Source organism: Zootoca vivipara, chromosome 3 (assembly GCF_965207765.1).
Source record: "Zootoca vivipara chromosome 3, rZooViv2.hap1.1, whole genome shotgun sequence".
In the NCBI taxonomy this organism is placed as follows: domain Eukaryota; kingdom Metazoa; phylum Chordata; class Lepidosauria; order Squamata; family Lacertidae; genus Zootoca; species Zootoca vivipara.
The window spans coordinates 29,428,373-29,450,590 of record NC_142586.1 but is presented as its reverse complement, the minus strand read 5'-3'; the positions used below and the strand labels follow the sequence as shown (position 1 = coordinate 29,450,590).

Genomic DNA, 22,218 nt, shown 5'->3' with positions numbered 1-22,218 from the left:
CTGATTCAGCTGTCGACAGAGCTGGAAACGCAGCCGGGCTTCTTACAAAGAAATCAGAAAGCAGGAATCACAGGACATACCTAAGGATAACATCCAAGACTGGCTGGCTGGTGACTTTTCCCCAAATCATTGGGCTTGTATGAAGTCCGCTCACTGAACCCCGAGACAAACCAGTCATTGTAAGAGCCAAACTAGATGGAAAAACAGGAGATCTGTGGTTGGATCTCCTCTCCCACCTCCCGAGACATTTAAAGAAGGGGAAATGTGATTGTGGCTGGGGAGAGGGAATAAATCTAATGGCGAAGAGCTGCAGATCAGTAGTAGAGTGCATTCTTTGTAGAACGTCCCAGGTTCAATACCCTACTTTCAGGTAGGACTGGAAGAGACCCCCTCATACATTTCAATAGGGATGTCCTATATAATAAATAAATAAATAAATAAATAAATAAATAACCCCGTCCATCTGACTGGGTTGCCCCAGCCACTCTGGGTGACTTCCAATATATAGAAAAATATAATAAAACGTTAAACATTTGAAAAACTTCCCTATACAGGGCTGCCTTCATATGTCTCCTAAAGGCCGTATAGTTACTTATCTCCTTGGCTCAGGGGTCACATAACTCCATAGCTTCCAACATTTCTCCGATGAAAAGAGAGACATCCTAAGGAAAAGCTGGACATTCCGGGATCAAATCAGAAACCAGGACAGCTCAGTTAGTAGAGCATGGGATTTGTAATCTCAGGGTTGTGGGTTCGAGCCCCACATTGGGCAAAAGATTCCTGCATCTCAGGAGGTTCGACTAGAATTCAGGGGTCAGTAAACTTTTTCAGCAGGGGGCCGGTCCACTGTCCCTCAGACCTTGTGGGGCGCCGGACTATATTTTTTTTGGGGGGGGGAATGAATTCCTATGCCCCACAAGTAACCCAGAGATGCATTTTAAATAAAAGGACACATTCTACTCATGTAAAAACACGCTGATTCCCGGACAGTCCACGGGCCGGATTTAGAAGGCGATAGGGCTGGATCCGGGCCCCGGGCCTTAGTTTGCCTACCCATGGACTAGATGGCCCTTGCGGTCCTTCCCAACTCTACAATTCTATGAAATACTATGACGTATTTAAAGATGATCTGATCCAGTATAGGGCAGCTTCCTGTATTCCTAACTCTTCCCCCCCCCCCCGCACTCTTTTCTCAATCTGAATTGTCTCACTTGCTACTGAATTGCAGCATTTGCCTTGCAGAAGGAAACAAACATGCACCTACATTTAGCACTAGCAACGCATGGAAAAAGGAACTTAAAAAGACAGGAGCCCAAAGAGTTTCCAGTCTACAATATAATATACACCATCAGTCTCTGAATATATAGCATGATTCCTGGTTTGGACATAGTGCTAAGCCAGTTGTTGTGGTATGTCCTTCTCCCAGTACAAGTGGGGAGGTGCAAAATGGCCATGATCTGCATATTCCTGGTAAACCATTAACAATTGTTCATTGCCATGATGTACAAATGAAGCTATTGCCTTAAATATTCACAAACGTACATGTGTGTATAGCCACGGTTGGCTTAGAGGCACATGCGACAGAGGCTAAGTGTGAACAAGCAAACAAGACAGTTCGTGGTGCAAAGATTGCTCCCGTTTCACTCCTCCCCCACTACTGCTGCTGCTATGCTACCAGGAACTAAACCATGGTCGCATTACGTGGAAACCCATGGTTGTCTTCCCCCTAACAAACCATGAGCAGTATGCAAAGAACAAATCTTAGCTACAGATCATGGTAGGATGAGCAAGACAAACCATGAGGCAAGGTTTGCATGAAATACTAAAGCAAACCATGGCTTAAAAGACCCTGGTAAAAGGGCAACAGCATGGAGGAGCCAATATATTCCCTCCGTATACCAGCGTGCTTGCTTGTTCGCACTTAGCCATGGTTTGGCTCAGTGTTACATGACAACCAAATGACATTTTTTTGCTTAATGCAGTGGTTTTCTAAGGGTGTGGCAGGAGAGGATGGCAAATGTGGCAAGAAGATTCAAGGACCATCAAGCGAGCATTTCAGAACATTTCAGAGCAGTATAGTACAGTATCAAAACATTTTCCAATGCATTTCTTACCAATAAAAAAATGGTGTCGTGTGAACAAATTTTTATTCCAAAAGTATGGCCCAGAGAAAAAAGTTTGAGAACCACCAGCTTGATGCAATGCAGAAGGAGGCAAAACATTGCAACAATAACTTGCCAATAGCCACACAAGAAAATAATCCACCCTCAGCTTATTTAGCCATCAAAGTCTATAGACTTCTGTCATTAAACAGGGGAAAAAAACGCTGCTGGAAAATATCTAAAGGAATCTAAAGCTAACTAAGGGAGTCTAGTCTACAGTTGATTATATAAAAACTAAACATTGTTAGTCATATACGTTTATGGCTTTCTCCTAGCAACTTTACGTTAATATAAAAAAAAAAACCCATAAAGACCTTAGTTTTGTGTGACAGGATCTGTCTTTCTTTTCTTTAAGTATAAAATAATATTAAAACCAATAGGTAATTGCTATTCATTGAAATGATCATTCATTGGTGTTTTGATAAAAGAGGATTGTTTTTTTACTCCCACGTGGTTGCTACTGCTTTACATTGAGGCTGCATTCTTACTCAATGCATGTTGTTTGTGAAAGGAAAAAGGCTACCTTTTTGTTTGTGGCAAAATAAAAAAAAATCCTTCAGTACCACCTTAAAGACCAACTAAGTTTTTATTTTGGTATGAGCTTTTGTGTGCATGCACACTTCATCAGATACACACACACACACACACACACACACACATAAAAGCTGCACATGTACAGATTTCTCATCCCTGTAAAAACGTTGCACGGAGACTCATTCCTTGACTAATCCTATTACCTCCCAAGCATAATCCCATCTCTCCAGTTGGAAGCCAAACCTGTTAGTTTGAACTGCCTTCAGAAACCTGCCTGGAACGTCCTGCCAAATGAGGAGAATTAATCATTCTAGGTTTCATTTTTCATTTAGCTATTTTCATAGATTCACTGCTATAACTGAAGGACAAAAGAGAATACGTACTGAATTCTATCATATTTGTGTGTGTGTGGGGGGGGTGTTTTAAAATTTCCAAAATTGATAACCTGCAAATTGATTTCAATAGCTGACAGGCACTTCTCATATCCTCTGAAAATGACCAGTGATTTTCTCCCTTTGATGCAGCCTTTTAAGAGAGGCTCATTTTGTCATTTTAGCCACAGGCTATATTCTTCACAATAACTCTTTAATTGTGGGGGTGGGGCAGTATTTGGTGACTTTTCATTTGCTTGCTAACTCTTTTTCGTGAGAAAGTTAAGGTATTCATCACTAATTCCGGACTTCAGCTGAATCTTTCCAAATATCACATACCCTCCAACAGTTCTCCAATACTGTATGCAGCTTCCAACATATTTAAAAACATAATCAACCATTAAACATTAAAAGCTTCCCGATACAGGGCTGCCTTCAGTTGTCTTCTAAAGGTTGTATAGTTACTTATCTCCTTGGCTCAGGGGTTACTTATCCCCTCAGATGAAAATAGGGACATTCTACTGTACCCTCCAACATTTCTTTAATGAAAATACCTTTACCTTTAAGGAAAAGTTTGACATTCTGGGATCAAATCAGAAACCAGGACTGCTTCTGTAAATCTGGCATTGTCTTTTGAAAATACCACTTGGCTTCCCCATATCAATTGATAGTTTTGCTTCCAAGTGCTCTGTGCATGACAGCCTCTAGTTTAGGATACCCTCCAACATTTATCCAATGAAAATAGGGACGTCCCATTCCATGATGATAATTTTACTATTTATACTCCACACATCTTACTGGGTTGCCCCAGCCACTCTGGGCAGCTTCCAACATATCCAAAACCTAATAAAACATGAAACTTTTTTTTTAAATCCCTATACAGGATTGCCTTCAGACTGCTTGGGCGTCAGATAACTCCATACCCTCCAAAATTTCTCCAGTGAAAATAGAGACAGCCTAAGGAAAAGTGGGACATTCCGGGATCAAATCAGAAACTGGGATAGCTTATCTCAGGCATAGGCAAACTTGGCCCTCCAGATGTTTTGGGACTACAATTCCCATCATCCTTGACCACTGGCCCTGTTAGCTACCGTAGGGAACATGGGAGAGTCTGGTTAGTGTGCCCATTTCATGCAACCAAGTCCTTGCTGGTCTCAGTGTTCAAATGATAGGGGAAGGAGGGACCTCACAAATTCATGGTCTTGATCAGGGGTCCCCAAACTAAGGCCCGGGGGCTGGATGCAGCCCAATCGCCTTCTCAATCTGGCCCGCGGACAGTCCGGGAATCAGCATGTTTTTACATGAGTAGAATGTGTATTTTTATTTAAACTGCATCTCTGGGTTATTTGTGGGGCCTGCCTGGTGCTTTTACATGAGTAGAATGTGTCCTTTTATTTAAAATGCATCTCTGGGTTATTTGTGGGGCATTTCCCAAAGTTGGGTCTCCAGGTGTTTTTGGACTACAACTCCCATCATCCTTAGCTAGCAGGACCGGTGGTCAGGGATGATAGGAACTGTAGTCCCAAAACAGCTGGAGACCCAAGTTTGGGAAACCCTGATCTAAACAGACCCGAACTGAATGGGAAATGCTGGAACTGGACTTTAGCTGTGCCCCTCCCAAGTTGCCATCACAGATAATATCCCTTTTCTCTATCTTTATCTTTCAGACATGATTCCGAAACAGGAGCCCTCTGTGACTGCATAGAGGACAGTAGCTTTACAGTGCCTGCTCTTGACTACTGTCAACATTAATTGAACCTTACATGGCTGTGCTAATTTGCCTCACACAGACCCACACTGCATAGCTTGTAAATATACAGAAGCGGTAAGATTTTGTTATGCAAAGCATTCTTCTACAAGTCATGAAAGGCCCCCTTGGATTTTGTTGGCACATTTTGACACTTAATTGGCACATATACTATTTGAATTAAACACACATAAACACACACACGCAAACACAGTCCCAGTGCTGAAGCTGTGCCATAGGATCACAACCTGAACTGTTTACTATTTGTTAATGCCATTTACAATGTGCTAAAGGAACACTGGTAAGTGGTCGCCCTCGATGCTTGGAAAAATGAACCAAAGCAGGAATTCAAGGGAATAAATTTTATTGACGCACCGTCAAGGCGTAACTCTATGTAATCAGCCTAGATTTGATACCTAACGTCTCACACAAAAGAGAGTGGAAAAACCTAAGGACAACATGTTAAAATGTGGTCGTTTCAGGGTAAGGTGTAATATGGGGGTGAAAGGAAGCACGTGGCATCGTGAAATGCAATCCCGAAGTAGGATGCCAATGGTGAAAAATGTATTAATAAAATGTGTCTTTCCAATTACATTTAATAAAAATAAATTATTAAATTAATTTCTTGGCTGCAGGCTGCATTATTTTCCACTTATTAAAATGGAAAGCATGTCATCGGTTCCCCGAGGTATTACATTCATTTAGCTTGCCTATATAATATTGTGGTTTATTCATAAGTAATCCAATGAATACATTGTTGTGCTCTGGACCTCAGAGACCAATTTAACAGTTAGAGAGACCAATGCTCAAGCAGCATGGCTTTGGCCCAGCAATTTTACAATGTGTGGCTTTTTACCAAACTATTCTATATCTCCTGTCTGTTAAAAATCACAGAAGCTCAATGATTATCAGCTTCAGTCCCCCCATCTGGAAAGTCATAAGGATACAGGTATATTTCATGTTTGTCTGTAGCAGAGGCTTTAAAAATGACTATGTTAGCATTCCGATAACATCCTAAAACATGTATGCCATAGATGCTCTGCCTACGACATTGACCATTTTATATTATTACATCCTGCGCAGCAAGTAGTTTAAAGATCTTAAATCTGTCAGGCTTAAATCCTATATCCACTTACTAGGGAGTAAGTCCCATTTAATTCAATAGGATTTGCTACTTTGGGCACCCAGATGGGAATCCTAACTGACACATCATAAGGAATAACAATCCGTTAACGACAACATAGGAAATGAAAAGGAATGATTTCACATTACTTTATAGGACAGGTGTGGGTAAGTTGTATCTCTCTGCTTGTGTATTTGTGGGCTCCACAGCTGCCAACAGCATAGCTCAGCTAGTTAGTGTCTGGTGTTGATAACGCCAAGGTTGCAGGTTTGATGCCCGTAAGAGACACCTGCATATTCCTGCATTGCAGGGGGTTGGACTAGATCAGGCATCCCCAAACTTCGGCCCTCCAGATGTTTTGGACTACAATTCCCATCATCCCTGACCACTGGTCCTGTTAGCTAGGGATCATGGGAGTTGTAGGCCAAAACATCTGGAGGGCCGCAGTTTGGGGATGCCTGGACTAGATGATCCTCAGGGTCCCTTCCAACTTTATGATCCTAGGAAGCTCCTTCTTAATGATTCCCCCCCCCCAAAAAAAACCCTCTTACTAGACAATGCAACATGCTGGGGATGCATAGCTGCCAAGTTTTCCCTTTTCTCATGAGGAAGCCTATTCAGCATAAGGGAAAATCCCTTTAAAAAAGGGATAACTTGGCAGCTATGAGGGGATGGGGGAGAAGAAAAGTAAAAGAAATATGCAGGAACTATGTTTAACCTTAGTTCATTCCCTTGCCCCAACCCTCAGATTAAGTTGCTTCCCCTAGACCAAAGAATGGTAGTACTTTTAATTTTCTTTCACTTTGTAACTACACACACAAACAAAGAAATAACAGGGACTGAAGACATAATGATTTGTCCAAACATGCCTTGCAAAGGTATGCTTGGAAGCACAAAGATGTTTCTGAAGGGAGATGGATTAAATACAAATGCGTCAAAATTGGTTCCTTCCTAGGCTTACACGGCTTCAGAGAGATGCGGCTCCTAACCTTGCATAGAACAGAACAGGTTTGGTGAAAAACCCAGACCAGGGGGTGATGGGAAAGACAGCTTACTGCAATGCAACCTATGGCAACCCTAATTGTCAGTATACACAGACAGACACACTCACACATCATAAACATTCTTTCCAACAATTATTCCTGGAATCCTGGGATACACTCAGCGGTTGCCCAGTTGCCTAAAGACCCTGTTTTCATTGTTGTTTCATTGTTTCTTCTGGCTCAGCGACCCAGTTGAGCAGTATAATAGAAAAACACTGGGCAAATAAGGCAGGCCACAGTGGAGCCCACAAAACCTCTTCTGTAGGCCTGTATCTTCTTGAGCAAAACAGAGCTAAGGGGGGAAAGGACACAAATTCCGAAGAAAGCCAGTGTGGTGTAGTGGTTAAGAGCAGTAGACTCGTAATCTGGGGAACCGGGTTCGCGTCTCTGCTCTTCCACATGCAGCTGCTGGGTGACCTTGGGCTAGTCACACTTCTCTGAAGTCTCTCATCCCCACTCACCTCACAGAGTGTTTGTTGCGGGTGAGGAAGGGAAAGGAGAATGTTAGCCGCTTTGAGACTCCTTTGGGTAGTGATGAAGCGGGATATCAAAGCCAAACTCTTCCTCTTCTTCTTCTTCCTTGAACTGTACACCTATTAGCACCAGATGCCTGCAGAAAGACACAGATGCGCTGCCTTCCATGAATCACTGTGTTTCCTTTTGGAAATGGGGCACAGCAGAGACAGTGGTGTCTTAATGATGGCTTTTTATTTACACATATCTACAACCTGAGCCTACGATGGAGGGGTTCACAGCATTAATACCCCAAGAGGGCCTTGGATTCACACAGAAATCAAACACTGCTCTGACTCTCTTTGCCTTCCCAGCCTGTTGCTTCCCGCTTCTAGCTCACATCACTCAACTCTCTGTTTTCAACTCTGCCTTTGCCCTTCTAACTACCCACAAGTGGAGGGAGGGGCCCCCACCCAGGGCCAGTGCTAGGGTTTTTTGCACCCTAGGCGAGATCACCTTTTGGCGCCCCCCCCCCCACTAATAAAAAATAAAATAGAAAATAAATAGAAATAGAAAAAAGTAGGAAAAATTAAAAAAAAACAGCTGAGAGGTGCGGCGAGGTGACCCCAGGCTTGTGCTCCCTGCGTACCTCCGGAGCTTCGTGCGGGGAGCGTCAGCCTGGGACGGCTGCCTTCACTGTGGCTGTCAGCTGTTGAGCGGCTTCAGGCCACTCTCCGGAGGCACGCACACACGCGCCTCAGGATAGCGGCCTGAAGCCGCTCAACAGGTGACAGACGCAGTGGAGGTGGCCCCAGGCAGCACTGGAGGGGGCGGCGGGCAGGCTGGCCAGCACCCCCTCCATTTTGGCGCCCTAGGCAGCTGCCTAGTTTGCCTAAATGGATGTGCCGGCCCTGTCCCCACCCATTTGCTGCCTTGCTCAGAGCCCCTTCCTTTGCTCCCTTTAATGGTCCATCACCCAGGCTATCACCTCACCAGGAAGCTAGTCTGGCCATTCCCAAAATTAGAAGGGGAGCCAAGCATTCAGCACTGACCCTCCTAAAACTCGTAACAATATAGATTCCTACAACCTGGATGCCCCATCCAGAGATTTCCCCACATAAGTATGATTGAAATGAACGAGAGCAGCAGAAGACCCCGGTAGTGTAAATTTATGCCCTTGGATTGCAAGGACATAAAAATCATTTCATTTGCAGAACGAAATCAAACAATTTCTATGGCGGTGTCGGTCAGTTTATATTAATTGAAACAAAGGCCATTGGAGTAGAATACGATGTCTGGGACTTCAGAGAGCTATTTTTACATGACTTTGGCTTGTTCCCACATGACACACGTGATGTTTAAGAAAGAAAGGAAAATGTTGTTACGACAAAACTCCCTTCTCATCTACACTGAGCAGAGCAAGAGCTTCTCACCCTCATTTTAATGTTAACTTTTTGTGATCCTACAGAGGAGGGAAGAAAGAAAGAAAGAAAGAAAGAAAGAAAGAAAGAAAGAAAGAAAGAAAGAAAGAAAGAAAGAAAGAAAGAAGTCAGCCAAGCAGCTGACTGGAGGGGTAGATTTTTATTAGCTGGACGAAAAAGGCAAAATAAACATTTCTTTCTTTCTTTCTTTCTTTCTTTCTTTCTTTCTTTCTTTCTTTCTTTCTTTCTTTCTTTCTTTCCAAACCATTTTTGTTGTTGCTTTTTTTTTAAAAAAAAAATTGGTAGCTTCTACATAAAGCTCATCTCTTATGAATGAACAAATGATGTTTGTTCAGAGTTTAGACAAACTGCAGCCCATATATAATGGCGGGCATTTCCTCTTCGGGAAGATCTCCAGTGAATCGGGACATTCAGACAAACCTCTCGACATTAAAAGCCATCCTCCCCCAGGCTAAGCTCAGTTTATCCAAAGCTATGCTTATTACATGTGCTTTGGTCAGCAGATATGCAAGGACAGACAATAGGGTCTTTTCTGAAAACAATAGCCAGTATTAAGAATGTCATCGGCTCTAATGGCCATGAGGGGGGACAACTCTGCTTTCCTATGAAAGCTTTTATAAGGGAACAGCTTGTGTGAGTGCCTGTGTGTTTCATGGTTATGGTTTTTTCATTTTTTAAAAAGAAATAGTAAAAGAAAAAGAAAGATCCACCAACACGAAGCAGGAACAGCCCCTCTAGTCTTCTTCGAAGACCTGGTTCATGAAAGGTACCATTTACAGTGCATGCCCAGGACCCAATAATGGAAATATTAGGTAATAATAAAATCCCAGAGCTAACCTTACTAAATGCGAAAATCTTTCTCACACTGCTATATTTTATAGAGCACCAGGGACTTCATCATAGGAACAAGCCTTGCAATTGCAGACTGTGTGTTGAATCATCACCATAAAAATAAATAGAAATACTTACTCAAAGAGTAATAATAATAATAATACTCTGTTTATATTCTGCTCTTCTACTTGAAGTACCCAGTATTCCTTCATTTAATAATAATTTTCAAGGTTCGTACTCAACCCAGCCCATAAAATAAAAGGCTCATTCATGCAAGAAAGCATAGATCTACTTCTTTCAGCATTTGGGGGGTGGGTGGGCAATGGGAAGAAAAAAAGAAAGAAATTGGTTATGCTTTGATAGCTGAATCAACGAAAGCAACTCAGGGACTTGTCCAAAGGGATGGGGGAAAGGTTAGCTGGCTGTTGCTGCATTACTTGCAGTGTTTTTCTTCACTTGGGTATAATGTTTTTTGACAGTAGCCACGGGGCTTGCCTGCCACTTCAGTAACCCTACCGGTTTTTCCGCGATGAATGGATGTGTGTGTGGAAATTAGGGGGAACAGTCGCTTTTCCCCTTAATTTCATCAAATTACATGCATGGTGATTTTCGATAAGCCAGGCCGCAATGCCGTTTCCCTTTGGCTTGCATGCACCTTAAAATAAAATAGAACATTCTAAACAACCCCTTTTCCATATCTGAACAGACAGCAAAGACAAGCACTTCCTTATGACCCTTTTCAAATAAAACCATAGATAGTTCACAGTGACATTATTTCAAAAACGTAAGAATGTTGGAGAACAATTTATCCCATTACCGACTCAAAACAAACTGCTGCTCCCCACTGAGAGGGACAGGAAAAACCCACCTTGCTTTCTTCCTATAGACACTGAACATTTCATGCAAATAGCCGAGTAGCTTATGTTTACTTCCATACCTTAGCTTAGAATAAAAGTGGCAGAGGCCAGACATCAGCTGCTTGGCCATTTGGGATCCACATGATCCAATGTCCCCCTCAAAGAGAGATGCCCTCATTTGCAAAACAGGAGAAGTGTTCTAGGCTTGCCTTATACCCAAGCCATAGGTGCCAAGTTCCAGATTGAAAATTCCGGGATCAGCAGCGCCGCGGCACCGGAAGTCACTTCTACGCACTTCCAGACATGTGTAGAAGTGACTTCCGATGCCGCTGTGCCCATTTCCAAAATGTCCACAGAGCCAGAAGTCGCTTCTACGCACTTCTGGACATACATAGAAGCGACTTCTGGCACTGGGGACATTTTGGAAATGGGCACAGCGGCATCGGAGTATCAAAATGTTGGCAGAGGTGAAATGAAGGTCCGCCCATTCAGAAAGGGGCAAACTTAAATGGACAAAGGACAGAAAGGACAAACTTAAAACATTTTAGGCATTTTCTGTAGCTTAACCATAAATTTCCCAACTCCCTACGACAGTGGTCCACAAAGGGAATCAGGCCACCTGGAAACCAAAATTGGATTGGAAGCCAGGCTGAGGTGAATCCAGAACTCAGTATAATCAAGAAATACCTACCTCTCATTTGTGTTGAATGGTTTAAGTTTTAAGGTTCATTATTGTTTCACAAGATGTGTATCTATTTAAAAGCTATCAGTCAGTCAATCACCCATTTCCACCACCCTTCTGAGTGATCCCCCCTCCCCATCCCCACCCCTCCCCACCCCTTCTCTACATAAGCGCCTGGAAACTTCCATTTCACTGTATCTGAAGAAGTGTGCATGCACACGAAAGCTCATACCAAAATAAAAACTTAGTTGGTCTTTAAGGTGCTACTGAAGGAATTTTTTTTATTTTTCTTTAAAAGCCAGAAGTCAATGTCATGACCTAGTTTTGCAGTTGTGGGACAGTACAGCAGGTGCTGTTAAGTTTTTTTTAATTAAGCTGTGTCAGCAATTGGATATAGTATATAAGGAGCATTGTGTACCTCTCTCAGTACCCTGGGGGGGGGGTGGCGGCTGGATGGGTCATGTTTTGTAGTGTTAATGTAACTTCTGCTATTTTCTATAATTAAAACCAAGCAAAAGATTTATTCTGCATTCTCTTAATTATGCACAGAACGTGTAGTCTCCTCAGCATGCTTTCTGCAGCGCAGTTACTCTGTTTAAATTTCATAACAATTAGAACACTCCTCTCCCAATAACAATGACTTTTTGAACAAAGGTATCACCACAGCCACTTTGTCTATGGGAATTGCATCTTCTCTTAGCAAGACATTTGTCACCACCTCCATCCATCAGGACAGTCACCTTGAGGTTACTCCAAAATAGTCATGAAAGGCATGGATCAAGTTTGCCAGTGATGGGTCACACCTCAGAAGAATGCTATCATGGCTGTTAATTCAATGTTCAACCAAAAAAACTTGGAAATGCCATGTTCTTTTTCTCCACCACCTGACCCCTCTCTTCAGCTGCTAGGTCTTTGCTCACCTCCTGCATATCAGTATCAACCCTATTTTGGGAATCGGTGACTAAGGGCTTCAAAGTAATAGCCAGCATCTTGACTTGGGCTCTGAAATGAATTGAAAACTAACACAGACAGCCCAAGATTGGCGCAATCTGCTTTGTGGATTAAAAATCCAACACTGACAACATTCAGAACATGTCCAAATAGCAAAGGCTTTTAAAGTTGCAAAACACTATCTATAATTGTGGAATAAATCCTGCTGAAATCGGAATGAGTTACTTCTACATAGACATGCATATGTGAAAGCATCTTTGCATATTAGTCTTAAACAATTAGCATCTTTGCATATTAGTCTTAAACAATTAGTCTTAAACAATTCTTCAGGCATCTGAAGAAGTGTGCATGCACACGAAAGCTCATACCAAAATAAAAACTTAGTTGGTCTTTAAGGTGCTACTGAAGGAATTTTTTTTATTTTACAGTCTTAAACAAGTTTACCTGGATTTCAATAGGCTTGACTTCCAGAAAGTGGGCTTCATTGATTAGAAAACAACAGGCAGGCAGGAAGCATACCGGTATGTGGAACTGGAAACAGGGCTAAAAAAAAATCCCCACTTTTGTTCATGAGCTTTTGTTCAATGCTTTGCCTTGAAAATTCCCTGTTTCATCTATAATCACACAAACCTAGCACGATGACCAATTCTGTTCTGCACCCCTGTGCCATGTAATTAAGTAATTAGCAAGCAAGATTCTGTAATGCTTGAATCTCAGGTTAATTGAAACTTAACACCTGCCTGAACTGGTAATGGATGTAATAATATAACAAGATCAGGTCCTATTGAATTGCATAAGCTTTTCAAGCTGGGAGGTTTTGATCTTTCCTGTAATAGTTTTAACACAGAGCTAGAAGAAAGTATTGTGTGTTTGTGGATCATGTTGAAAAATAAGCCTGAGACTGAAAATGAAGACAACGCCCCCCCCTCCAATTCAATCCACTTTAAAAGGGGAATGGGGAAAACCAGTGAACATTAATCTTTTTGACTGGAAGAAAAAGTAGTTGCCTTGCCCAAAACATGGTTGTTCCTAGCGGACTATTTATGGTAACTAAGATGCTTAAGCCTGTGGAGGCAATAGAAGTACCGTAAGGACCCAATCGTTCTTACCTTATATGAGAGTTGTTAGCATCTGTCTATCTTGCGAGGCAGTGAAGGAGTGCCCCTTTGGGGTGAACTCAAACCATTGGAGAGTCACAGCGCCTGCTGCGGTTGTAGAGAACGATAGAGGAGAGACATGTTTTATTGCAGTGGGGGCAGATGAAGGTGTCTGGTTGTGCTGCTGCAGATGCACCATGGCGTTGCTTCTCTCTGAGCTCCCCTCCCTCTGGCCACTGCTGTGGGTACACGACCTCTGTAACACAGAGTTGGTCTGCCAACGGGCCTGGGGCTTGAAGCCAGCTCCCCATAGAGATGGATCCTGCCATCTTCCACTCTGTGGACATGGCCAAGCCAGTGCAAATGTCACTGAGACAGGAGCGCAAACATGCCGGGGATATACTGGGAATGGGTATGTGAGAGTAAGTTCCATGGAAATCAACAGGATCTGGGGTAGGGCTGTCAACTCTCTTCTGGTTAGGCTTCTCTGTCTTTAACATACTATAACAAGCCGAAATCCAGCAGCTGAAGTTTTCACTTGGTCTGCAGGCGAGGACATGGGATCAATTTCACCTGCTGCTTTTCCTCCTACCATGATGAAACTGCTAAAAGTTCAATATCCCGACCGGGGGGGGGGGAGGTGCAAACCAAATATTTAGACCATTTAGGACCGCCAGATGAAAAGGAGGAGAGGGTTCCCATGTCTGTGATAGTAGTATAGGATTTGTGTAGTTCTCTATTCAGGATGTGGAGAAGGCAACTACTGAAATCTTTTCTTCCTCCAAACCATTAAAGGGACTGGTGCCTTATTTTCCTCTCTCTCCTTGCCTATTCCCTTGAAGCTCTCCTGGATCACCTGCTACTCATGCTGCTCGCTCGGCCATGGTCCACCTGCCTGCTGCTCTGTCACCCCGCTGCTATTTGAGTGGCCACCTACTTGCATCCACACACACTGCAACATGACAACGGTGACAGGCAGCAGAGCCAGACCAGAATTCCCCCAGAGGGGAGAGCCAGTGTGGTGTAATGGTTAGAACGTTGGACTATGACCTGGGAGACCAGGGTTCAAATCCCACTCCACCATGAAGCTCACTGGGCCACCTTGGGCCAGTCACCATCTCTTAGCCTAACCTACCTCAGGGGGTTGTTGTGGGGTTGAAACAGGGAGGAGGAGAACCATGTACTCATGAGCTCCTTGGAAGGTAATGGGGGTATGTTGTTGATTAATAATAATAATAATAATAATAATTAAAAAAAATATGTTGCCCATGGCCTTGTGCAGCTACTCTTGACAAATATATTTCTAAAAAAACATTGCACCAGAGGCCTGATTGGCTACTCACTAATTGGCTACCGGTGGGGTGGGGGTGGAGCAGCACTTTGAGACGGAGTATAAAAGCAGTGTCTGAAGGAGATAAAGAAGGGAAAGGTCTGGAGTGGGATAGGGCTTGGTTGGAGAAGCGAGATAGGGATTAGGGTAGGATTTGTCCAAGAGAATTGGTTCTGATTTGAGTTGAACATCCGCTCTGAGGACACCATCTATAGCAAGAGTAAGGAGCCTTCCAGCTTAGATGGGAAGAGCAGGTTGAGTGTCTGGGGAAGGTATACAGACAGGAGTTGACTGGAGGGCAGCCGAGTCTGAGCCAGGAGAGGAGAAGCTGCTGGCTTCATTATACAGATGTAAATGAAACCTTTTTAGTGTGTTTGAAATGCAATATACAGTGTGACACTAGATTAGATGGGGAGCCTTATGGAAAACTTTTTTTGCATGTGTGTATATTCCACCTGGGTCTCGTTTCAGCCAGGAGGAGAGAGCTATTTTAGGTAAAGATAATAATAATAAATTATTATTTATACCCCGCCCATCTGGCTGGGCTTCCCCTGCCACTCTGGGCGGCTTCCAACAAACATTAAAATACATCAAATATCACAGATTAAAAACTTCCCTAAACAGGGCTGCCTTTAGGTATTTTCTAAATGTCAGGTAGTTGTTTATCTCTCTGACCTCTGATGGGAGGGTGTTCCACAGGGCGGGCGCCACTACCGAGAAGGCCCTCTGCCTGGTTCCCTGTAGCTTTGCTTCTCGCAGTGAGGGAACCGCCAGAAGGCCCTCGGCGCTGGACCTCAGTGTCCGGGCAGAACGATGGGGGTGGAGACGCTCCTTCAGGTATACTGGAAGATGACTTCCCAGACCAGTAACAAGGGGCAAATTGACCCCCTGAGTCTGTTATACTAAATGCGATACCTCAGGAGTGGGCTAACTGATGAGAAGGCCCCTTTCTCATAAATTAAGCTGTAAAGGAAGCTTTGCCGTGTCAAAAGTATTTAACTGTAACAGCCGTCATAACTAAAGGAATGAGAGCAAAGTAAAGGAAACCAAGTTAAGCATTTTTACCACCCATTCTAGAAACCTGAAGTTTAAGAAAAGCTGTGCATATACTACTGTGTTTAAGCATCGTTTAAGTAATAAGTTAACTTTTACCTGAAAGAACGCATCTCCTGACCCAACTTGGTTTCACCAACTCCCCCCCCCCCTGTAAATAAAACTTTTCTTGTTCGATCAACTCCTTCCTGGATCAAAGTGTCCCCTCACATGGTACCCCACAAGATAGCCTGTGGTAAATTGTAGGAAATCATGTAATTGGTATAGGGTGTGGTGGGTTTGCTATATTTAATTGGGGACCCAGTTAGCAGAGTGAGTCCTATACAACAAAATTCTTACAATTTAAGGAATGGCAAGATGGATTGGAGCATTTCTCCGCCATCAATATTTTTACCAAGAACATTTCAAAAAGGCAAAATAAAGTTTGCTTCCCCCTTCCCCCCCCAATAAAGGCAAACACAACTGCCGCCTGAGTTCTGACCCTTCTGCTGCTCAAGTATATCAAGTCACAATGATGGTTTTAAGCCTTACGGACGGCAGTTCTCTATTTGAATGTGTTTTCGTAGTCCAGATGGAAGTTGTCCATCCCTAGTTAGTAGCATCTGGGCAGAAGACCGAACAGGCAAACAGGTCACCTGCTCAAAGGCTTCCCCGGTATGGTGAGATGTATTTCTTATTGCAATTTTGATTTTGCTCCCTTCCCCCCTATTTCTAATTCAGTTATAATAAATTCTAAATGTGCATCTATACCCACAAATCAATATATATTCTATGAGAATGTGTGTCTTCCTTTCCTACTTTTTTTGGAGTGACACACAAGTGGTTATTGTGGTTGCATATGTCATATATAGAGTGAGAAAGTGAGAGAGAAACGTATGGGTGCTCCTCTGTCTCCACTATAACCATACGCACACATGTATTATTATTATTATTTATTGAATTTATATACTCTCCTATACCTGGAGGTCTCAGGGCGGTTCACAGAATAAAATCAAAATATAAAAACACAAAATGTCCAATCAAAATTAAAACAACAACCCAATAACACCCCCCCCAAGAAAACACCCCACATTTTAAAAGGCCATAGGATGTCAATCAAATCGACCCAAGACCTGGTTAAAAAGGAAAGCTTTTGCCTGGCGCCTTAAGGTATATAATGAAGGCGTCGGTCGAACTTCCTGTAGGGGAGTCAAGTGTGGTAGAAGGAGCATCTTTTCAGCTGTGGCTAGAAGGGTTGCCATACTTTTTCCTGGACATGTCCTCTTTTTCATAGGTAAGAGTCATCATAGCGATCCATACTTAAAAGCAGAAGTCGGCAAATGTGTCCTCTCTTTTCTTTTCTTTTTCCTCTTCAAAACATGGCAACCCTAGCATGCCACCAGCTCCCCTGCTGTGTTTTTAACAAGGCAAACTCTGAGCACTGGAGGCCCCCTTGGAAATATCTGATGAGTTGAAAGACTACCGCTAATTTGCATGTGCTATACATATATAATTGGCATGATTTGCATACGATTTGCATAAATATAGAAGGCACCAGGCTCCGGTGGATGCTGGTGGGTGGCATTTGTTCCGCATGTGCCTGATTAGAAGGTTCGTTTTGATGAAACCATTCTTGAAATGTTGGGAAGAGAGAGGAAAAGCAGGCTTTCCTCATAGGCCAGCTAGGGCCTATCATAGATGATCAGGACATGATACAGCTCTTTAAGAGAATGAGGTGAGGTGAACCGGCAATTATAGACTGAAAAGACAACACCCTTTGAGTCTTTTCAGTTGTGTTGCCTGTATTTGGAGCACTTTTTCTACAGCACTGAGAGTTTACTTGCATTTTGAAAATGAAAACTGGCACAATGCCTTCTGCTTTCATAGAACCAATATGGCTGATGTCACTCTGCATCAGAGACAGCTTCTGTCCTGGAAGAAGACTCTTGGAGGAGAGGATAGAGGACCCATCACCAGGTCCATCACCAGCTGCTGAATTTGATGTTTGTTCTTTTTGGGTGCCCGGGCTTTTGCAGCCTTTGTTTTCTTTCCAGTCTTCTTGGTCCCCAAATATTTCCTCCCTCTCTTCTCTGGAGAAGGTGAAAGGATAGTATCAGATTTGCTTTTGGTGCCTCGTTTTTTTGGCAAGAAGCTCTGGACAGGGGCGTAGGAAGATAGTGGTGGTGGGGGCGGGCCGTGTGCTACGCCCCTCCGGGAGGCGCCCCCCACCCCCGGAACGTGTGCCATGCCCCTCTGGGAGGTGCACCCCGCCCCCGTGAGGCGTACCCCACCCCCAGAACATGCACCAGCCCCGCCCCCAGCCCTGCCCCCAGTGCCGGAGCATGAAGCTCCGCCACTGGCTCTGGATTAATTCTGGGCAGGACACCTCCACTTGCAGTGGTCAGTCCTTTTAGCAACTGATTCAGCTCCTCATCATTAGCAACTGCCAGAAGGATGAGTCTTGGAGCAATTCTTCCCTTTTTGTTGTCCCTTGTTACCAGCCAATTCCAATATTTCTGCTGCTAGATATTCTATGGCAGTTGCCATGTAGACAGGAGCTCCCACTCCTATCCGGAATTTGTATGTTCCTTTAAGCATCGCATCATTCTGCCCACTGGAAAAATAACACCTGCTCTGCTGGAGCGAGACATTTTGGTCATTTTTTTCTTTCCACTTTGGGCTGACATGTTGTCGCTGTGTGTCTTTCAGTTTTCTGGCAGATTATTCTTATTTGCTTGTCCCGCCTGCTGCTGCTGCCGCATCCGCTCCGGCGCTGCCGCAATGCCCGCGTCATGCTTCCTCCTTTCCCTTTCATCGCTTTTATTGTATGGTTTCAATGGCAGCAGCTCTGGAGGCCAGTGGTAGGGAAGGGAGAAGGGGGGTCCTTCTCCACATACCACCACAGCAGCGCAGTCCTCCGAGCGCTCCCGCCGCCAGCCCTGGCAACGACGGCACTCTCCTAGTGCCTCCCTATGAGTAACTTGTTGAAATTGGCTCAGTAACACATGGGCAGCCAACACAGATCTTTGAAAAGGGTGCAGACAGAATTTTTCACTGTATGCATCAAAATATGTTAGCTGGGATCAGTCGGATGGTGGTTAGAAAGAAGATCTGCACACACACAAACACCAGAGATGTTCTACGAAATTTGCAGAAGTCTGATTTTGGGTTTCTTGGTTGATTTTGCAACCCCGTTGCTCTTCATGCAAAAATAAAAATGGGTGCCATCTGAGGGTTGGGTGTCCAGTGATTCTGGGCTGCTGAATGCTTGCTTGGTGCAATGGATGAGAGCGACATCCAGCCACTGATGCGGGCCTGTGATCACTTGGCTGGCAAGAGAGGAGAAAATGAGCAGCATATCCTAAAGCTAGTTGTGCTCTGTTTAGTAAAGGGGAAGGATTGCTTGAGCTCAGCAGCGGCCATTCTGCTGCATTTGGACATCGCTGAATCAGGGACAGTGTGTGGCCTTTAATTACTCAATAATCTGCATTAAGGGGATGTGCAGGTTTGGCATGGCATCGGTGACAGATGGATACTTAAAATGGTGCGCGGTTAAAAATCACCTTGCATGATCAATGGGACATCTTTCAAAATGTACAGGAGTCGAAGCTAAATTTTCATGTGTAAGAAATCCATCAGAATACCCATCTTGATGCATTATTCTATCAGATATTATGCTGCGATGCTGGCAAAAGTCCGTCCTGGTTTCTAGGGAGCTCTCGAGAGGCAAGGTGACTGAAAGAGGGGCAGATTCTGCCTTAGCTGGCTGAGAGAGAACCGTAGCTGTGCTTCAGTCAAATCTGACCTAGTTTAAAGAAATCAGGTCATCTGCGAGCTCTTCATTACCCCCAGACTAAACAGTGCAAAAACGTAGCAGCCAGTGTCTGTCTTTTCAGCGTTACCGCTAATTCTCATTACAACATTGTTATGTATTCCTTAATATATATTGATTTAGTCATCTGGCCACACCAAAGCTGGTAAACAGTACTGGGGAAGGAAGTAAAGCAAACATTATTACTGATTCTTTTTTTTTAAAAAAATTGCAGAGTAAACAAAGCCATGACTCTAGAACTTTCCTCCGGGGAATTCAGAAACAAAGGAAGCCACAACTGCCTATCAACATTAGCCAAGACTGATGGAGTTCACCTCTTTAACACCAGCAGAATCTAAAATTCTACCAGCAGTTTCAACAGCTATTGCTGGGATCAGGGAGCGAGGGGAAGCCCTGCGTGATGTGAATTGCTTTCTGCGTTTCTTTTCCCGCGAAGGCTGGTTTTGCTGCAAGGGCTCCAAGTGTATGACCTAACACTTCCTCAGAATATAGGGCTGCACATGCGTTTGTGACCGGAAGCGCCCTCCTGATAGACGCAGTGCATCTCTTATACGTCGCAGCTGTAATCGTTGTAAATATGTGAGAAACTCCAGGGCTTTGTTCCTCCTAATTTCTGCTGAAATGATCATATCTACCATCAGGCAGAGTGAGATGGCTATTTGGGAAATGTTATTATCAGGGAGTTTATACATGCAGAGGAAAAAGGACAAGAAAAGGTTGAGTTAGGCGTGCTGGTTAACTTTTGTGCTTGTTCTGCACCTGCAACTAGTTAAGCAGGTGAGAGTGAGTCAGCAAGCAGGTGAGAGTGAGTCAGCACAATCTAAAGTATAAATACATTTCAGGGCAGAACCTAGTCTGTGTTGGAACATTGCAAGGAGACAGGATGATGATGATCATGATGATACTTTTATTATTTGCCCCGCCTATCTGGCTGGGTTTCCCCACCTACTCTGGGCAGTTTACAGCATATATAAAAACATAAATTAAAAGCTTCTCAATACAGGGCTGCTTTCAGGTGTCTTCTAAAAGTTGTGTAGCTCTTTATCTCCTTGACACCTGAAGGGAGAGTGTTCCACAGGCCCTGCTGGAAGGACTGTATACTACAACTGTCGTCTTCTTCCTTGGCGATCACTCGTAGCCGAGTAAGATTGTCTTCCATAAACACGATTTTAACAATGGGTCTGTAAGTGACTGTGGAGGCCAATTCTGGATCCACATGTCCTTCCACAGTGGGGACATTGGTTTCCAGGCAGGAGTTGATCACGGTGTGGATTTGCCAAGCGTGCCTTCCTCTTAGCACGTTTCTCCCTTGCGTCCTGAGATCCGAGTTTCTTCAAAGTCCATGACACCTTGGGTAAAGGCTGTTTTCCAACTGGAGCGCTCGCAGGCCAGTGTTTCCCAGTTGTCAGTGTTTATACTATATGTTTTAAGATTTGCCTTGAGAGAGTCTTTAAACCTCTTTTTTTGAGCACCAACATTACGCTTTCCATTTTTAAGTTCGGAATAGAGTAGTTGCTTTGGAAGACGATCATCAGGCATCCGCACAACATGACAACTTGTGTATACAACTTGTTGTTGTATGTAGGTTACATACAACTCTATGTAACCTACAAGCTGAGGAACTGCATTCTTCTGTCAGCAAAGGGACTGACCCCACCTAGGACTGTCTGTTTTTCTGTTCCATTGGCACACTCCACTGGTGTGTTGAATGGGGACTCTGCAGATGCCCCAACGTGTTTGAGGCAATGCATTTACAACACATTTGAAGCACATTCTCCACTCTCTTCCCAGAGAACCCTGGAAAGTGTAGTTCAGCCCTCATGGAGATACAGTTTGCAGGGCAACTTTGTTGGCATGAATGGTAGGGTTGCCATACGTCCGGAATTTTCAAGACATTTCCGGAATACTGCAGTCAGCAGCAGTGGATATCGGCAAAAATGTCTGGGAAAATCCGGACATAAGGCAGCCCATGTTGGCAGTGCCGTTTTTGCCTATTTTTCGTAAAAAGAACACAAAAATGGAGTTCAACAACTTTGCCAAAAAAAGCTCAACAGCTTTTCTGTTTGAAATATGGCAACCCTATGAAAGGGCAGTCAGTTGATAGGCATTTAATGTACTTGGGTTGTATTTTTACGTCCAGAAAGGGAGAGAGGCAGTTCTGTGATAGATATGCCACAGATATGGTGGTCTACCTAAGGCAGCAAAATGTCTTGGGCTGTCTCCCTGCTAGAAGATTCTGGAAATCGAGAATCCGCAATGATCCTTTGCTTCTTTGTCTTTTTAAAAAACAAATGCATAAGTTGTGAGTTACCTTTATTGTAAAGAAGCCACACATTTTTAAGCAATCATTTTACCAGATTTCGATCTGTGATAATAAGCCAAACACATTTAACACCTAGCTTCCCAAGTGCCTTTTCCAATGTTCAGGTGAAGCTTTTTTCTTCCCCTGACCAATTTTCTTTCACAAGGATCTCTGAAAGCTTATAGGCATTCTAGTCTTAACATACACTTTGTTGGCTAGGCATTAACACACTGACTTGTTATATAACATGAGATGTCCTACAACTTTTTTCAAGAAGTTTAAAGAAGAGAGAGAGAGAGAGAGAGAGAGAGAGAGAGAGAGAATTTCTAATTCAGTCACAGAGAAGATTCAGTAAGATTCCAGTATAACAAACTCAAATTGAGTACTGGCATCCAATGGATTTTGTTTGAATAGTGATCCACTTCCCTG

At 43.6% G+C, this 22,218-nt stretch overlaps 1 pseudogene; it reads right to left on the bottom strand.

The window, feature by feature from the left end:
* LOC148686201 (core histone macro-H2A.2 pseudogene) overlaps positions 1 to 18,342 on the bottom strand; it is a 44,121-nt pseudogene extending 25,779 nt beyond the window's left edge.
* Positions 18,343 to 22,218: the final 3,876 nt, after the last annotated feature.